A 19,889-nucleotide genomic window follows, 5' to 3' on the forward strand; every position below is an offset into this window, starting at 1 on the left:
CCTCATCATCTGAAGTGGGGTTGGATTTGGTTAGTACTTGGACGAGAGACCTTCTGAGCAAACATGACCTTACTGATGGAAGCCTTCCTGTAAAATGAAAATTTAAAAAGTGCATGACCCATGTCTTTATTTGTAAATGCAAGAGTTAGCCCGAATGTAGATACATAGAAATTTCTTACACATTTACAGGTACTTTTGCCTCAACATCAATTCCCCATCTGAAAAGGGGTTACCTTATTAATTTGGATTTTTAACTGGATCACGAGGGTTGAGGGTCATATCCATCTACAGTATGCACACACACAAACATACACACACACACAAACACACAGACACACACACACACAGCTCCATTGTCTTCTGCGGCTGTTATCTTTCAATAATATTGTACCGGGAACAATAGAACGGTTTCTGCAGGTGATAAATATGCACTGTTTCTATAGAACCCAGCTTTTGAAATGCAGATCGGGCTTCTTGTCTCTGGCAGGTGTCAATAACAGTGGAAAGCACAGACGAGACTGCGTTGTACTGTGTTTTTTAGGGGTCTTAGCCTGGACGGTATGTGCCTTTTGTTTGGTTTTATTTCCTTTCATTAACAGAAAGAAATGAGATCATATCTGATATGTATTAAGTGCTTACATGCACCATATCCATGCACCCACCCAAGCACATCTCAAACCAAAAAAAAACTTGACTTTCCTCTAGGTCACCAGACAAGCTGACCTTAAAGTATGCAATCAACCAAAGTTTGGATAGGAGCAAAAAGATAAATACAAAACCCTGTACAAACCCTGTTGTGTATTTTTCTGTAGATAGCCTTGTTCTTATATCACTTAACACCACCAATAATCGCATGAAAGAACATCTTGGAAATGCAAACTTGCGCAGTTTGTACAGTGTGATTTTGATGTTTAGTAAGCAAGTGAAAATCTAAACCACTAAATTGAAAAGCAGTACTGATCAATGATTCCGTGCTTGACACATAATGTGCTTGACACTGAAAGCATTGCTTTTCACGGAATGTCTTTTAAAACATTGAAATTGGAGAATGAGGTTCTAAGCGGCTCAGTCTATTCAATCGTGCATGTGAATACCTTGATGCATATTATACAATATTACATTTAAAATTAATGACTGAAGTTAATCTTTAATACTTTAATATGGTATTAACGCTGTCTGAATAACATTTATTATTTTATTACACCTATGCAATCAACATAATGAGAAGTCTGATTTTATTTTTTATTTAACCAGGAAATCCCACGGAGATATGGAATCTGGCCAAGAGGGCAGCACCAAATATAGAAAAACTACACAGCAACAGAAATCAATGGCACACAATAGCAACAGAACAGCAACAGAAATCAATGATACACAATAAAGAACGACAACACATTTCCCTTGCATTACTGTTTCACTTCTTCCATCATGTTGGCACCACTGTAAAGTGTTTTGCTAACCCAACTCAGAATGCGCCTTTGACCCAGTTGTACTGTAGCACAATGCCAGTGGTGAAGATTAAGCTTGTTAATGAGTAATTAATGGGTAGATTCACTATAAAGGCAAAGTGTTTGGAGCTTGAGTGTTTTTTTTTCTTGCTTCTTGATTTCAGTAATCACATGAAATGAAAGAGAAAAAAAAAAAGTAGAGTAACAGATGAAAAATGCCACAGTTAATGCAAACCTATATTCAAAAGAACAAAGCATCATTTTGGCTAGACTGAATCTAGCTTCCTGGAAATTTCCCAGAAATCTGAAAAAGAAAGAATCCCTCTATCCACATTAGTTTAATCATGCTTGATCAGAAGGCAGGCCAACACCCCTCTTTGGCTAGGCCTGGGTTAAAAATCAGTGCTGAAAACCTGACTACAATTTTGCTTCAAAACTAGCAGGGAACAACAAGTAAAACACCCTCTACACACAACACTCACTTCCATGTCCGGTAACCATTTCTGATGGAGTCACCCCTGCCCTGCGCTTCCACAGTAAAGGTAAACATTTAGGAGAAAGCCCGCTTCCTGTGGACTTATCTACCTGGCTGCAAGGACGACGCTGGGGCAAAAGCAGAACTCAGCCCTACCAGGTGGGTGTAGCCCGTGAGGGTTATCAAGCTTTTAACAGCGTAGGGCTAATACACTGCAGCCGTGACGCAAACCGGCATTCTTATCAGACCCACGCAGACAGAGAGGCTGAGAGGCAGAGCCGGCCTACCGCTGAAACAACGTCCTCGGGCTACCCTGTTGTTATTAACTGTGTTGCTGTATGTGCAGGCAGCTGGATTCATAACTAATCAGTCTTCTGAACAAACTCAAGCCCAGTGTGCAGTTCTCATGAAACCACAAAAAAGGTCACAGGCCCAGGCCCAGGCAGCATTTGTCACAACATTAAATGATGAGAGAGCTACACCAAAGAGGCTCTGGCACGCACGGTCTCTAAATAACCACGACAGATTAAGCAGTGTTTCCTGTGGAATTGATCTCTTGGTGTGGTGGTGGGTCTCTTGAGACTTCTTAAAGGTTTTTTTAAAAATATCTAAATCTATATTCTAGCTCTGACAAGCTCTTGATACAAGGAATAGCAGTTTGCAAGAGCTAAAAAGTAGTTTTAGATGTACTTTAAAACCATAAAAGGTTTGTTAACCCTTGTATTGTTTGTAAATATTGAAGCAAATAGGCCTGTATTTTGAGTTATGGTTGGGTGAGAACAATTAAAATAGCACATTGTCCATCTAGAAGTTCTATCTTCAAGAATAGAGGACTATATAACCAAAATTGATACTCAAGAAAAGTTACATATTGCACTTTAAAAGGGACATTCTTCTGCTAAATTAACTCAATTACCATGACAAAACAGTACTTAGTTAGAATGTTTTATCTTTTTATTTAACAATATAATTTGAGCTGGGTCCACATTCAAAGCCCTCTCTCTCTGTCTCTCTCACACTCAATGACAGAGTTTACATGCATTGTCCATGCAAAAAAAAAAGGAAAAAGTGAGAAAATGGCTTTAAAGATTCTGCTCTGTTACATTCTAATTCGACTGAGAAGCATGATACAAAAATTTCCTAACAAACTTAGATGCTTGATTAATGTATTTTTTATTAGCTAGTGTTATCTGTATTCATTTCTGGACACTGCAGCAGCTTTTGAGACTGCTCCTCTCGTTATAATCATAATCGTCATTAGAATGCAGCCCTCTTTGTCAGCTGTAGCAACAGCCTAACTCTCAGTTTTGCTAGCTCACTACATTCACAAAACCTTAAAAATAAACACTTTCCCTTTCGTTTTCATGGAAAAAATGTTCCATGAAACATCACCATGTTGTAGAATGGAAATGGAAGTAGTTGAATCACATTTTAAATGCCCTAAAAAAAATTTTTTAATTTGCGTTTTTTTAAATTTGCGTTTTTGCGATTTGCCAACAATTTGCGGCCGCGACATCCGACGGGTTTCTCCAGGTCGCTACCTACCTTTTCGTTGTCTTTTGGTCGCTGAAGAAAAAAAGTAACGCTTTGACAGACAGTGTGGCCTTCGCGCGCTGCAAGTCTTCCGACCACCTCAGAAAGGAGCAAGCACAGAGCGCACGGCCTAGGCTCTTTTTGAAAATAAATATGTGGACGCGACAGTATGGTTTTGAAAGTGCATTTAGGCAGAAATATTTAGAAAGTTTAACATTTTTAATTTATGAATTTAATATATAGGCTATATACAGTATATGTATAATTTTTTATTTTATTTTAATGATTATTTTTATTTATTATGGTGTGGCGGCAAGGATTTTTCCGTGGCGCTACGCAAGGGGAAGGAGCACCACGGGCTTCCATTAGCATCGCCCTTAAATCACAGCAAGCGCCGGACCTACGGCAGCTCACACCGAAATATAAACATGCGCGTTCATCATAACACGCGCAGACGAATTGTGTAATCGTCCCATGGAAAGAGCACCTGATATTTCATCCCCGTCACCACATTATGTCTGTTTACAACGCAAGACACCGAAGTGAGTAAAAACATGAACACTCCGACAGACAGACTAGGCCCATTCAGCCATCACTTCCTGATATTATTCAAATATATTGACTCAAGATAATAACTACAAGACAACAAGTAGGCCTACATATTTTATACTTTTTTCCATTTTTAATCACATCAATGAGAGAAATTTCCCCAAAGCAAACTGCTGTTGTTTTTACATTTGATGTGATTAACAATTAATCCAATTTATTTTTAAATTTTGTAACTTACCTATACATATATTTTGAAATTTATTCAAAGAATTATGTGTGTAAAACTCATTCAAAAACTCACTTTTTAATTCACTTAGTCACATTTCTGAGTCATGGAGCGCACAAACCAAATAAACTGTGCTTAGTAACTGTAAAAAAGTCAAGATGTCAATAATTTGCACAGAAGTGGATGACTATGCCAGATCCGATACATTACATTACATTTATTTGGCAGATGCTTTTATCCAAAGTGATGCACAATAAGTGCACACCAAAGGTCATTGGAATAACTACAAAACACAGGTCCGATAAGGTACAATACTCATTTTGTACTGTTATTCATAGCCATGAACACATTAGGTCCAGTTCACACAGTGAACATTACTCTGACCTAACCGAATGCTACGTCAACCAATACACCGGCTTCCTTTGAAAAGCCAAACAAATAAGCTGATGAGGGTTATATTTTAATAACTAAATAAATATATAGAGGAGCTTGCCATTGGTGGGTGCTCCTGAGATCCATGTGAATGGGAAAATCAGGCAAAACTGCACTGTGCTATGTGTTGCTGATGCAGACCAGCTTAGCCATGCTCCCCAAACGCCCAACTCCACCTCACCTGGTGCCACACAGGGGTCTGCTCCAAGCCAGCTGCTCCTTCTCTTGGGTCACTTCTGGAAGCCTGGGTGTCCCCCCGCAAAAGCTAAACAGAAACGTTTAGGGATCCACACCACCTGGACAAGAGACATTGGCATGGTTACCATCTGCCTTTATTTTCTTTTGATTATGCAAATAATATGCAATCACTCACCGGAAAAAAAAAAAATCATCCTGACACCTTTGAGATGTTTCTCTGGTGACTCAGACAACCAAACTAATCATCAACCACAAACCATGATTATATTTTCAACATGTTTAAAACTGAACAGTGAGGTAACCAAACTTTTGAGCACTTTGTTAGTTAGTTTGTTTATTTATAATCAATTTTTCATATTAAACAGATATCGGACAATAATTTTATAACCTGTTTTTAAAAATTAACCACAGCCTGAATAATCTTGAATAAAAAAATGGAAAAACATTCTTGATTATTTTGCTTCAAAAGGTTACATTACATGGCCAAAAGAATGTGGACACCAGACATCCAACTTCTCATCCAAAATTACAGGCATTAATATGGAGTTGGTCCATATTTTCCTTTTCTGCTACAACAACCTCCACTCTTCTAGGAAGGCTTTATACTAGATGTTGCTGCAGGGATTTGCTTCCATTCAGCCAGAAGTGCATTAGTGATGTCAGGCACTGGTTGGGCGATTAAACCAGCCTCACAGTTGGCTTCCCAATCGATCCCAAAGGTATTGGTTGGGGTTGAAGTCGGGGCTCTGTGTCGGCCAGTCAAGTTCTTTCTCACCGTTCTCGACAGAACCATTTTTACATGGACCTCACTGTGTGCCTGGGGCACTGTCATGCTGACACATGCTCAAACTGTTGGGGAAGGACAGAATACTCTAGAATGTCATTTCATTGTCAGATTTGTTTTCATTGGAACTAAGAGGCCTAGCCCAAACCATGAACAACAACCCCAGACTAAGGTGTGTCCAGATACTCTTGGTGTATATTAAAAAAAGGAGGAAGCCTGTTTCCATTCTAATGATGCACAGAACAAGCCTGGCATTTTCAACTGCAGCTTTCCCATTTCAAACCTTCTTGCCCTGTCTTATCACATTCATTTAAAAGACATCGTAACACAGCATAACCATGTGCTGTAGCCTAACGCTTTGTGTATTAACTGGCTCCCGATGGTTTGCTATATGGAGGAGAAATTCAGGACTGGAGTTTGTGCGTATTAACATCAAAGTAAAACTGTTAACATTGTGATTACCCTTAGTTTTCTGACAAACGACATCACGGAATGACACACTGTATACATTGGTGTTTCAAAGTGATGTCAACATACATGATTTCTATTGCCAGGTTGTTTTTTTTTTAGTTGTTTATTGACTGTATATATATAACCAGGGTTACCAGACACAAGGAAACATCACACTGTGATGAAACAAGTAGGCCTACTGCTAATACGATGGAATCACACAGCCAAGATATAACTTTCTTTTAACAATGTTAGTAAAAAATCAAATAAAGTTTGTGGGCCTCCCTTAAAAAGATAGTGACTCTATCTGTATACACTCCAAACTTCAGGATCACATCACATTGCATAACATTCATTTAGCAGATATCTTATCCACAGTGATTTAAAATGTGGCTGGCTAACTTTCCCAGACCAGTTAGCGTAACTGCAACATTAGCAAAGCCCTAAATGTAAGCTAGCCTGCAATCGTAATTCTGATAACATTCACATTAACACCCAAGCCCTATTAAAAATACCATAGCAAATACAAGAAAAATTTGTTTGACCACACTTTGTGCTGGTACGTACACCCAACACACGCACATACATGCACAAGGGCCCACACACGCACGCACACACACACACACACACACACACAAGTAAACCCACACACAGACATGCAGGCATACACAAACAAATATTTTATTATGGTGTATAGTTATACATAATCACCAATAGCAGTTATACAATAGCAACACTGTAGCACTGTGTCCCCAAGGGCTTCCAGGTAGCCCTCAGAAGCACCATAAGATCTCTCGTCTCGTCCTCAATCCAGGGTCAAGTCAGGATCACATACACAGCGCACAATAATCTGCTGCTAATTGTGCATGTCTCTCCCTTCCTCCTTTGTTTACTAATTACAAGGTTGTACAGCAGGATGGCAGTTATTTCAGTGATGTCATGTCCTCTATACCCAGCATTACTTTATCATGCACTTCCAATTTAATAGGGTTAGAACACTAAACGTTGCTTGATGAGATGTGATCTAACCTGGACCAGTATAAGTAAGCATGGGAGAAGCTCCTTTAAAGACAGAAAGGGTGAATGTTTTAAAAGTTAAAGCATAAGGAGATAATCCAGGTCGCACACCAGGTGAAAAATTGCGAAATGTTGGTTTATGGTGGCATTCCATCAACAGAACTGCAGTACATTTTAAAAGACAAAAATGGCAACAAAAGACCTGTGGGTGGCCTGTCCATCTCAGACACTTAATCTCAGTGTAACAATGCACCCTATGGTTAAGAATGAATTCTGCTGGTACCGGCCCCATAGGGAAGTGCACAATTATCCACAGCACTGCCTAAAGAGGGATGGTTCCAGTCAGCAGGGTATCCACAGCCTCACCACATAATAGCAGGAAAATATGAACCGGAGTGAAGATGACTCTGACACACAAAGTTGGGGTTTAACATCTATCCTGCATCCAACTGGGAAATGATGTGGACTGCAGATCTAGCAATCCAGCTATGGAGTAACAATTCACTTTTGAAAGGGGGGGAAATGTTCCTCAGCAGTCCGAATGGTCAAAAGGCTTGTACCAATCTAGATGACTGGTGAGTGGTCAGGGTTTTCTGTGAATGGGAGCACAGACGGCAGTTGCTCCAGGGTGAACTGGAAACCCCAAAGTTGCCACCTGCCACATGGATATCTCTTGTTGAGATTCCATTGAGATTCTGTCAGAAGCCAAGTGGGGCATCAGTAAGCCTATAGTCTGCCTCCTGTCAGTCTTCAAACAGCTTCCAGATCATTCTGCAGATGAAGCAGAGTCCCACATTTATATCATGACTACGTAACCCTGTTCCTGGAGATCTACTGTCCTGTAGGTTTTCATTTCAACCTGATACTTCTAATTTGCAGCTTAAGGAGATCTTTCTGTCCAATGTGGTGTGATTTGTTTTGGTGTGAAAACCTACAGGATGGTAGATCTCTAGAAAAGGGTCGGTCAGCCCTGGTTCATATAGTCACAGAGGCACCTTCCCCTTCTCTACCACATGCTATTATCAAACACTGCACAGCTCCTGGCCCTCTCTCATCTACAGCCTCCAGGCAGCTCTGCCCCTTCTGGAACACACCTGGTTTCCACCCTTGACCCCCTAAGTGGAGGTATGACAACATCCGGGTAGTTGGCCATCTTCCATCTTCCTAATCTCCACCCGGACCCACCTCTATCTCACAGCATTGTCTTTGTTATTAATGTACCAGTTCTTAAGTGTGAACATAATACTGTGGCATAATTGTGTCCCTGTCAGTGTGGCACTTATGCAAGACAATATGTTACATCTAGTACAGCATTGTCTTTCACAGTGCCAATTTCTTTTGATATTGTGAACAATTTTAGTCTTCAATCTGGTTCTTGTCTCACCTTCCTGTAAGCACTATTTTGGAAATTGCTCTGGATAAACGTTTCACATAAATGTAAATGTCTGCGTGTCGTCTGTACTCTCGTAACCCCAGCAAACGGAGGACAAAAGGCAACCTGTCGGCAGCAGCTCGGGGCGAGACAAAGGGCAGAAGGCGCGCCTGCAGTCGGAGAAAGGGACTCAGCAGAAGTCCGTCGGCGCGTATGCATACCGTGAGGTTCAGCGAGTGGGCGGAACAGACGAGCGGCGAACGAGGCCGGCTGCCGAGCGTCCTTCTCGCCGCAGGGAGAAAGCCGAGCAGTCTCACGGGACCGACTGGGCAGTAAAGCGAAAGGTGAACATTTTCAGGCCTTGTCGTCCTCTCTGTGCGATTGGACGGTTCCCCCGTCGACAGCCGCTATTTGTGAGTTGTTTATTTTTTGCGTATGAATATCTCTTTCTGTGTGACCCCATAGTGTTGCTGCAGAGGCTTGTTCCACAAATTTCCTGATGCTACTCATCAGGAAAGAAATAAGAATGGCACTGCAATGAAACCGTTTTCACCTACTCTTAAGATCATGAGGGGGATCGAACTGATCAGAGGATTATTGTTATTTTCCCATTTGCAGTTCCTGTTGCCTCAGCATTGATCAGGGTTCCTTAGAGACCTGTAATATTTACAGCTTCTCGTTAACTTCCTTTCACATCACACTGCTCCGCTGCCAGGAGAAAAAAAATTGGGACTCCGCACTGAGGTAAAGATTTTTTTAAAAAGCAAAACAAACGGAAACCACTGCTTTGCTTACAGATGAAGGCCTCTCTGAGTTCAGGATGTTGAAGACCCAGCACCCCTGCCCTCCCCCACTCTGGATCTGGAACACACCATCAGTGACTATGACTGGGGATCCCATTGGGAAACACATAATTAGCCACCACCCAGGGAGGGAGCATTCTGGTGATAAGGATGCCTACTGTACCTCACTGCTCACTTGCCCACCTGACTGATGGGTCGCTTTTGGTCCACACCGCCCCATTCTGAATTGACAGAGCATGTGGCTGCAACTGAAGGGCCTATTATTGTGACTGCCCATTTCAATATTGTGAAGGAGCAAATACAGGGGAAAAATGAATGAACATGAGAACCATTAGAAGAGAAAAGACACAATGGCAAGGAGACAATATCACCATGGCAACAACATGTACCGGACAAAAGCGGAGGACGAGGAGCCGACCGCGATTATTTTCATACTTCATCTGCAGAGATGGTACGGCAACCGACCGAATCCCAGCGTGGATGGAAACGCAAGAGCGGCTTGGCAGAATCTGAATTTCCTCGTCCTGCCAATGCACGGTGCTCTCTGCTCCCCAGCAGGCGGTACCACGCGGCGTAAAGCGGCATCCTCGGGCGCCGAGGCTCACGACAGCTCAATTAGAGCGATTCAGAACTCGTGCAGAAACGACAGGGTTTTTTTGCACAGCGAGAAACAAACCTCCAAGCAAACCGCGATGCAACTGCAACCCGGTGCGTTTCTCACAGCCTTCGGGCAAGCCTTTCACGCGGATGAACGACCCAGACTGGGCCGGCCGGGGTCAGCGGCCTTCATCGCAGCAGGGGTGGGAATCAGCATCTGGCGACGGAGGAGGGGGAACGAGTGGAGGCGAAACCGCTGCCACGGGGTCGCGCAATTCAGTCGAGGGGCTGGAAACAGTCAGGGTCCACTCCTGGAAAGCCAGGTTAGTGTTGCAAAAGTTCTAATATAGAATCTGGCGGAAAAGCAAGTAAGGGGATCTGCTCCTTCTCCTTGTTTTTAATTTCCTTTCGCATTCGAATGAGTCCTGTATGCGAGTGAAGTGAACAGCTGAAAACGGTGATGAAAAGGTCAACCTCGTGCAGCAGCTGTAAAAAATACACAGACTTGATAGGTTTTAGCATATGCCTTGGTCTGAGTGTTAACAACACATTGACTGTTTATAGGCAGGGCTGTTGAGCACTCTTACGACACGCTTAACACGGTGTTATGCATCTCCGTGTAAGATCAACTCAAAAGTGTTACCGCAAAATAGAACTAAATTCCAAAAAAGACCTTCGGCACTTCAGCATTAAAACCTTATCGCCGTCCCCAGGCACCACAGTTATTAATTAAAATGACACTAATCCATTCTTCCTTCGGGGGGCCTGAGAGGGCTTAGGGGATTTCAGCAGAGGATGGCATCCATGCCATTTCAAGGCATGCCAAAATCCTAGCGTGCAACAAATCTGCAGCCAATCTGCTCAACCAAGGCAGACAAATGGACAATACCCTCAAAACAGTCAACAGTTTACAGACTGGAATGGACATTTCCAACCATGCCAATGTCAATTGTTTACACTTACACAACTTAATTGTGCAAGCACTTCAACTCAAAGACACATTTTCAGTGTGCTGTCACTTTCAGAATGACAAGCACCAGCTTAACGGACTCAGTAACAAACTAAATACAGTAATAGTATGAGCGAAATTGACTTTATAAGAATTGCTATGTTCTTAATGCCTCACATATGTTTGTAACTGCATTACAAGTGACTTCACCTCCTTTATGTTTAAATGTCACAACAGGCCCTAAAACATGCACAAAAAATGATTCATGCCAATATCCAAAAATTACTTTAAATGTCTTGTCTGGAAGATTGCTAAAAAAATACCAAAATTACCATCAAAAAGTAATTTTTTCTTGAACATTTCTGTCCATTCTGAGTCAAACAAGGCATCCCTGTCATTTCAGCATCTACCTACACCGAGGGTTACCCAGGATTACTTTTAAGTTAAACGTACTTTTTCTTAATTGAGGTTGACCTTTGCCAATTCAAAATGTAATAGTGAAATACAAGAGAATAATAATTTCAATGTTTCTGCACTTAAATACCTGAGTAAATTCTCGTGCAAAATCTGATATTGTAAGGCAAAGGTCATGACTGAGTAAACATGGAATGACACATTCATTAGAACAATCCAGACTGGAAATAATACTCATCTCCAAGGAACAGTGTTTTTATCATCCATTGCCTACGTTTACCGTAATATTTTTTAGCCGACATGCTAGCCACAATAAAATCCCCCCCCCCCCCCCCCATTAAAACATGGATTCACATACTGTCCAAAACCTGAAATCACCATTTTTGGATGAATACCCACGGTCCTATCACGTCTGGCAGCAAAGTGATTTCCACCTGTAAGACAACCGGTCACGTTAATTCCCTTTCAGCAACAGAATCAGCATCAGGTGAAATTCCCAGGGCACAGCGGCTGCAGTCAAAGCTTCCACACATAACAGTGGGGGACCCTGCTACCATCGCTGTGTTACTGCACTGCGAATGGAAAATGTCTGTGAATACATGTCGTTACCACAGGAGTGCCGGCATCCATCCAGCAAAAACCAAAAGGTACATTCCGTTCCAAACTGGAAAATTTAGGCTATCTGAAAGGTACACTCAGCTCTATATTCCATCTCTACAACAGGTTGAACAAAGCAGCTGCAAACTGTAATCTTGTATACACACGATAGTGAAGAACTTCTGCCTTTTTTGGCTATTTGATTAGCCATATGTAAAACAGGTATTGTCGAAGTTATTGGGAATACTCTAGAACGCATTTGCTTCCAGTTCAGAACGCAAGCGGCATTCGCAGGCCTGTCTCATCCCAGAAACATCCCTGGTAGGTCGTCGCGGGTTCTCTTCTGAAGTGCAACCCGTCAGCTGCCACTCCTTCTCACTCTACAGCCCACCAGCTGAGCGATGCAGTCTCTGTCTGTGCGAAGAGCGCACTTCATGGGCAGCTTACATCAGCAGACTGACAGCACGAGCTCCAACAACCGGTCTGAGTGACAGCCCCTATATAAACCATGATACAGTGAAATAAATACCGATTGACTGATGGCTACAACAAAAAAATACTGACTGACTGATGGGCTAAAACCTCCAGCCCAGCCAATGTTATGTGCCACCCTGTGTATCCTCATAACTGTGTGCCCACACGCCCCATGACTTAGCCTACTAACTATAGGCCTATCACTTTTCACTCAAAGGGTTTTCACTGGACTGGGTTGTTAAGTGAGGAATGAATCACAATGCATGTGAACTGTGCAAACAGGGCTTCCCAGACAGGATTCTGTAAAATTATACACACCTGTGATAAATATGAGCAAAGAAGGCTGTGTAAAACAAACAATACATAGCCTAGGTAATGAGCCACATTACATGATCAATATGGGGAAATGATAGGCTATTCTTTTATAGCAATACAACTTCAGATAAAAATATTTGAGCAGTAGATTTCTTTAGCAAATAAATTTGTCACAATTATTTACACCCACAAATAATCATGTCATATAAAAATCCAACAAAAGTAAATTTGCATTAACACGCTGTGAATACATTGTAATCTTTGGGTACCATATTGAAGGCCACCCATAGCTTCCTTTTACCATTTAGCCTACCATTTAGCTTCCTGTTTCACTGGGGTGTGAAATGAGATCACACACACGTAGAATTCATGTTACCCATTACCATTGGTAGGGTAAGGTAAAAGAACTGAAGATCTTAAAGTCAGGAAATGGACAAATAAATACATTTTCTCCCCAAATCTACTACCAGATGGTTAACTGACTAGTTTTTTTTTGTCCATCTTTGTCAAGGGTATAGATTATTTTGGAAGGCACAATAATGCTTTGCATATAGAGTGTAGGTAATTTAGGTAACTTAAATTTTGTCTTTTCTTCAACTCACTTCTTCAATAGTCTCCACTGAATAGGCTAAACATAGCGGCCCGCATAGCAAACCACTGGTTTCATGTCTCTAATGGCCTTTCAGTCTCTTATTCATTTTCTGTAGCCATAGAGAAGAGCGCATTCTTCCTACAGCTCGCTCCTTATAACAACACTTAATCCAGTTCTCCCTCAAGTGCAGCTCCTGCTGTCCCTGGTCATTTGTCATCTTCTAAAGATTATATTTGTCTTCTAAACCGTGCCATTCAAACCAACCTTGCTGTTCCTGAATGTGTTGTTAGCATGAACTATTTTAAGGCAGTATTTTATTAAGGTGGAAGTCAATCTTAGAAAATGAAATATAGGCTAATTTTAAATGTGATAAAAGGCAGCATATTGTGGACCTTGTTTTTTTCCCCAAGCCACTTCTGGAAAAACTCCAGTTACTCATGACATTAGGCAAGTTTGTACGGAGCCTAAGCCACCACAGATGTAACCCTGCTAACAAGGCTTTTCACATCCTTGAGGGCCAGCCCATCTACATTGTTGGGAGCAGTCCAGTCCTGGTCAATGATTTAATATGAGATGAGGAATCATGACTGAGTATGCTAAATTCAGGCCTGGTACGACTGTGGTCAGAATCCAATCCAGTAAATAACACAATTTCTAGAATCGACATGAATCGACTGGAGGGCTAAGATCCAACAGCTGCACAATTTGTACCCAGCGCAGACAACTTTACACAAGAAAATAACTGGAAATTCAACTAAAGATCATGAGACTAATTATATTAATAAACATTTTTGATAAAATGAGAGATTGCTTTCACACTTATCACCACTACCTTCAAATCCCGACAGATACCAATAAATTAAAAGCTCTAAGAAAAAAATCTGGTCTCTCTGACTGTGCCAGACTCAGCCATTCCAAATTTCAATGCACCCGAATCTTAACAACCAATCAGGACAGCTCTCTGCAAGATGGCTTCACAAACTGCCAGTCAATCCTGTTTTGCGTTCACAGCGCTGCCAGAGCAGGCAGGGCGGGACTACACAGATAAGAGCAGAACAGACACCGCAGAGATAGTGCTAAAGCTGGACCTCCAAAAGACCAGAAACTCCAGTACTGCTGTCATCTTAAGCTTAAAACCTTTAAAACTATATTTACAGTGAATGTCACATTGAGACATACAGATCATGAAAGCCAATACATAAATTAGTTGCTACATGTGACTGGTGATAAACGACTGCAGCTATGGTCTCAGCAGCCAAATGAAACGCCTGTACTAGCTTGTCACCTTACATTGAAAACCTTTAAAGTCATATTTTACACTCAATCTGACATGAAGACATACAGATCAGGAAAGCCAAGACATTTATTGAGCAAAATCAGATGACACTCATTAGCTTGTAGCCGTGAATGCAGGTGGTGGTGTGACTGGTGACAACAGCCAAGCTGGCTAACTTCCAAATGATACAAAACTCTGGGGCTGTCATCTTACGTTTAAAAGCTTCAAAACTATATTTATTTATTTTTTTTAGAATTTGGCTAATGTGAGACTTCCGATTATGAACAGGTCACATATGTCCTCTCTCTCCTGAACTCAGGTGTCAGGCAGAATGGGAGCATGTGTTCAGAGGGAGGGGCTTCATAGGGAGAGCTGAGAGCAGGTTCTCAAGTTTGGAGTCTACTTGAATCCCTACTTGCACAATATTCTAAATTTGAATATAATCCTTTAAGAATGATGGATTTTGCAGCGGCTGAATATGGACTTTTGTTCTTATTGAAAGTTTGAAAACTAAAACATCTTTGTGGTGGGGGATGGCTGGTTTAAGCAGCCACACCTGCCCTGGGTCAAGCTAATTAGACTTGGCCAATTGGATAATTGGTTAAGAATTAGATAATTGGCCAGGCTAATTGGACCCAGGAACAGGAGTGGTTGCACCTGTGCATAGTGAGGTAATCACTGCGCACAGGTTAAATCTGCCATCCCCACCCACACCAGGGAGCTCTCTGTCATGACAGGGTTTTACATCTGCTCATTTGGCTGTACCATCTTGCCAAACCCTCGTGAATAAATCTGGACTGCTTGAACATCATCTCCCTGTGTCTCTGTGCTGGAGGGCCCCAAGGAAACCCACTTTGGTGGCCTGCGGCAGGCGTGTTTGCCACAATCTTATTGACAGAAAGTCCTTCTTTTGTCAAATTGGTGCTGTATGTAGGACCTCTAGGGTGTGCTCTTTAAATAAAGGGAGAGTGGATGAAGGTCTTGGAATAAGGAGGGAGGATCAGGGATAAGAACTGGTCAAATAAATAAAGCGGGGAATAAACACTCCAGTCCTGGTTCATGACAGATTTCCAAACAAATGACCATCATTTTGAATATGAGGCCTAATTATGTTTCTTGTTTGCACACCTGCTGTAACATTGCATTCAGTTAAAAACTGAGGCACACAATATGGAAATTCGGAGGCCGGAATCAGTAACCGGTATTTGACTGGCCATACTGGTCTATGCCAACGCCTGGCTTTCTCACATTATAAGCACGAATGCCAACTGCAACCAAGCTTCCACATTCATGGAAGAAATAGATGAACTTGAAATCAAGTTGTGAAGGAAATATTTTAACATTAGTACAAATTTTCTTTGTATAAAATATTTAACCCTGTTATTATTGTGCACTGTTAAAAATTGGTCATGTACTTGGCAACAACTTTTCAACAACCTCCAGCCATCTGGAGGGGGTTCGAAGATTTATCTGATATGACCAGGCTGATTCAGAAGAGATGCGGGTTTACTGTGCTGCATAGTTTACTCATTAGTGGGCAAGCATCAGCAGAATTCATGAGAGGTTAAAAGGGCTCCAGAGTGAGATTTGAGACGGGTAACAAATATAGGTCTCACAGCAAGAGTTCCCCACTCAGGGAAGGTCTGCATGCACACGTCTCTGGAGAATTTTGGGAAAATGTTGAGGAAATGTTGGGCCATGGATTTTCAACCATTGCCCTGAACATTCAGCACCAAGAGTAAGCATCCAGGATTCATCACGCTTCTGTATGAGTTGAGTATGTGGGCGTTAAACAGAGATGTTAGTATCGTCCAAATTTCATTCTCTGACAGGTTTTTAAAGATTTCTGTCAGCGGGTAGCTTCAAAATGTAAAACGTAAAACACATCCAAAACACTTGTATACCAGGATAGTCATTACTCTTGCTGCACGCTGCAAACTCAATTCCCACCATTTTATCAGCAATAAGGTCACTGTGACCACAATTCGGACTTCAATCGTTGCTCTTGTCCGACCAGCAAACAACCGTGGGAGCCAAATCATAATATCTTTTTACTTCCGTTTTGCTGCGAGCGAATCGCTCATGGAATTGCTCCGTAGGGAGCAAATGGTCGTGCCATGTTCCCACACAATGAATAACAGAGATTATTTACCATTTTCCAAATGCAATATCCATCCATGTTTTAGACAGAACATACGTTCACGTAACACAACGCCAGAATTAAACAAAATAGCCCGTTATATCGTATACTTATTTGTTGCCAGCAACTGCACTTTCACTCTTGTTATGGTGACACAGGGATACGAACATTCGCAGAACACAATCTTGAAAAATACCTTAACGTAATGTTAACAAGCTGCATGAAAAAGCAAACGTGAGTCAAAGCCGGCTACTCTGCATACGTAATATTTAACAACCAACAAACTGAAATTAAAGAACGTCGTGCATGCTAACTAGCTAGTTATCTAACGATAACTGTCCACTAGCTAGTTTCAGATGGCAAGGTAAATTTAAAGATAACAGATTTCACCGATTAAACACATTCATACAGCAGCCAGTACTATTTTCCCAGTATTCCATAAAGGCTCCAAGACGACAGTTATTTGATTGTTAGCTACCTGCTTTCTTACTAGCTATTTAGAATATACAGTTAGCTAGGCAGGTAAGTTACTTAGTCTGTAATAAAACATACTTTGCATTGATCTCACTGTTCCTCATTACAACATTAGCCAAAACTATCCACAAGCTAGCAAGCCTGCTGATCTGGCAGCTCCTTCCATTTCACTTTTTAAACTTGACACAAGCTAGCTATCGATAAGTAACTCGCTAGCAGGTTACCAACAAATTTTCAGTGACAGAAGGTAACTGGTAGAAAACTTACTGTGTATGACTTCTGCCGTTGAAAAATTATCGCGGTTTTTAAAAAAAATTAAATAATATGTTGACAGTTCGTGTTGCTGCTCTTGCAGCTTTGCATGGTAAACTACAGTAAGTGTGTTACTTGTTGGCCAATTCACTTGATGACGTCAAGATCTGGCTGTGCTGTGGGCGAACAATCAGAACAGAACGAACGCATAAAGCAGTATCTTGGACTGACATTAGCTAAAAACAAATCAAGATTATAATTTGTTTTAGGCATTACTTTATCAATTCAATAGCTTCTTATATCTCAAGGGAACACCATAATTATTTCAAGGATCTTAATACGTCAATGCCTATGCGTTGAACTAGTTATTTAATATTTAATAGCCTGTAATTGTAAATTGTAAAAACATTTTTTAATAAGATTTTGTACATTTGGGGAGCGTAACCACTAAAGTTGCTGTTACTGAATATCTCTTTATAGAACTAATGCTAGGTCTAAAGCTACAACAACTGTTGAACTCCCATTTGAAGTCAGTGTTTTTTGTGACATTAATTTAATTTAATATAATGTTAGCCATAACGATTTAAAATATCGGAGAGACAGAAGTGCATTTACTTAATACATATATGGGCAATAATGTCTATCGTGATATAGTGTGAGTGTTGCGTAGCCTAATAATTAAAAATAATTATAACGCGTAAAATTGAATAGGCTATTAATAACGGAGTATTGACTAGTAGCTTCCGGTTTCATCCGTGTTGTATTGAAGTGATATCAACAGGAATATGTGGTTTCAGCGGTAAAATAATTTGTCAGTGCAACTTTCGCGAGAGATAGACATTGCCACCAAGTGGATATAAAAGGCATCACGGAGTCTTTACACTCGTTTGCGTCAAGTAACACACGATATTCTGTGTGACATCCTATTTAACGGATGCGTAAATTCTGAAAGGTAAAGTGATGAAGTTTGTGAGAATCAAAATGGATTCTTTTAAAACTGAAACAATTTTTCTCATTTATTCAGATTCCTCAACAACTGGATCATTCAGTTACAGGACAGCCATCGACCTGCTGATTATGGTAATACATTTACAGGTTGTGACAGAGAACATTACCCATATGTGCAGACTACCAAAATGTCAGACAAACAGCAATTTGCAGCAATCACAGCCCTTTGAAAACGGATGTTTTCCGCATTTATACTGTTCGGCTGCCTTGCATAACTACATATAACTGCATGCTATGTAAAGATTTGTCTGATTATCCATAGATGGAACATGACATGAAGACAAAAATATTTTTGGAACGTTTTAACCAAGGAATCAGAGAGCATTCAGCAATTATGCTTGCCACCCTCTGTCCCCCAAAATGTGGTTAAATGAAGTGACTATTTTACTATTGTGTATGAGGGCATTGGAAATTGACAGCCCCCTTTGAATCGGAACATGCTTCCTTCTCTAGAATACTCTGACCAATGTGCAGTGCAGTCCATTTTGTTATATTTATTTACCAATCTGGCAACATTGCTGGGATATCAAGAAGAAATTATGAGAATGTATTGATATGAGATTTCAGAAGAGTGTGTCGTAGTTTCCTGTGGTTGGGCGCACATTGTGGTCACACCTGGAGCTGTCTGGCTAATTGTGCTGACATGGGTTGGCGTGATACGTAAGGCTATACATAAAGTTGCTTCAGTCAAATTACAGAAGTTGCCCGAATTTTAAAAAATAGTTCAAATGATTGGCAAACCTGGATGACAATGGAAGCAACAGAAAAGGTGAAATTAGCACATAGGACAAACACTGAAGTTCTCTTGGTTTCTAAACAGTTTATTGAACCAAAAAGAAAAAGCAAAAAAAAAAAAGCCATATTTTGGACAACTTTGGAAGACCTATACATAAGCTTTATTGTTGAGGGGTAGACACTATTTTATCTGTTAATAGACATTTGACGGATTTATTGTCACAATATATTTTCAGAAGTAGAAACAATATTTTTGTTCAATGCAGAACAAAAAAGTTAATTAAGAATAAGGTTAGGTTATTGGACTAGACATGATTCAGAATTTTGATATCATAAATATAATACAGTGGTCATTTTTATCGTTTGACAGCTGAAAGCTATTATGTTACCCTGACAGTAAAAACCATATTTTATCTGGGAAATTCAGAATTTAAAACACAATTTAAAATTTTAGAACGTATCATTGTAATAATGCATAAAGTAGCCAGAAGGTGGCACTAAAGTTCTACTTGCCATCTGCCTTTTAAAGTAATGTTATTGATAATTTATTTACTATTTTCCAGAAATACTGGACATTTTTGGCAAAGAGAGGCAAATTAAGACAATATGGTTGCATTAAAGAAGGGTCTGTTTGGAGATTTATAAGATTGGACAACACAAAGCCAGCGCAACAGGCACGATCAAGAACACTGACCATCCCAGGAGGTGTTTCAAACACATTCTTGGAATTTTGACTTGTGGTTGTCCAAGCAGTTAGTGTTGGCATGGATACAGGCATT

General features: G+C 40.8%; 1 protein-coding gene across 2 annotated transcripts in view; it reads right to left on the minus strand.

Moving 5' to 3' along the window:
- ncalda (neurocalcin delta a) overlaps positions 1-17,536 on the minus strand; it is an 83,155-nt gene extending 65,619 nt beyond the window's left edge. For both annotated transcript variants that reach the window (XM_035427820.1, XM_035427812.1), the window contains exons 1-2: positions 17,383-17,536; positions 4,845-4,959 (exon numbers count right to left, since the gene is read on the minus strand). The gene's annotated coding sequence lies outside the window, so the exon portion shown is untranslated. The remainder of the gene's footprint in view (positions 1-4,844; positions 4,960-17,382) is intronic.
- Between the last annotated feature and the right edge of the window lie 2,353 nt (positions 17,537-19,889).

The sequence above is a fragment of the Anguilla anguilla genome, chromosome 1, assembly GCF_013347855.1.
Source record: "Anguilla anguilla isolate fAngAng1 chromosome 1, fAngAng1.pri, whole genome shotgun sequence".
NCBI lineage: Eukaryota > Metazoa > Chordata > Actinopteri > Anguilliformes > Anguillidae > Anguilla > Anguilla anguilla.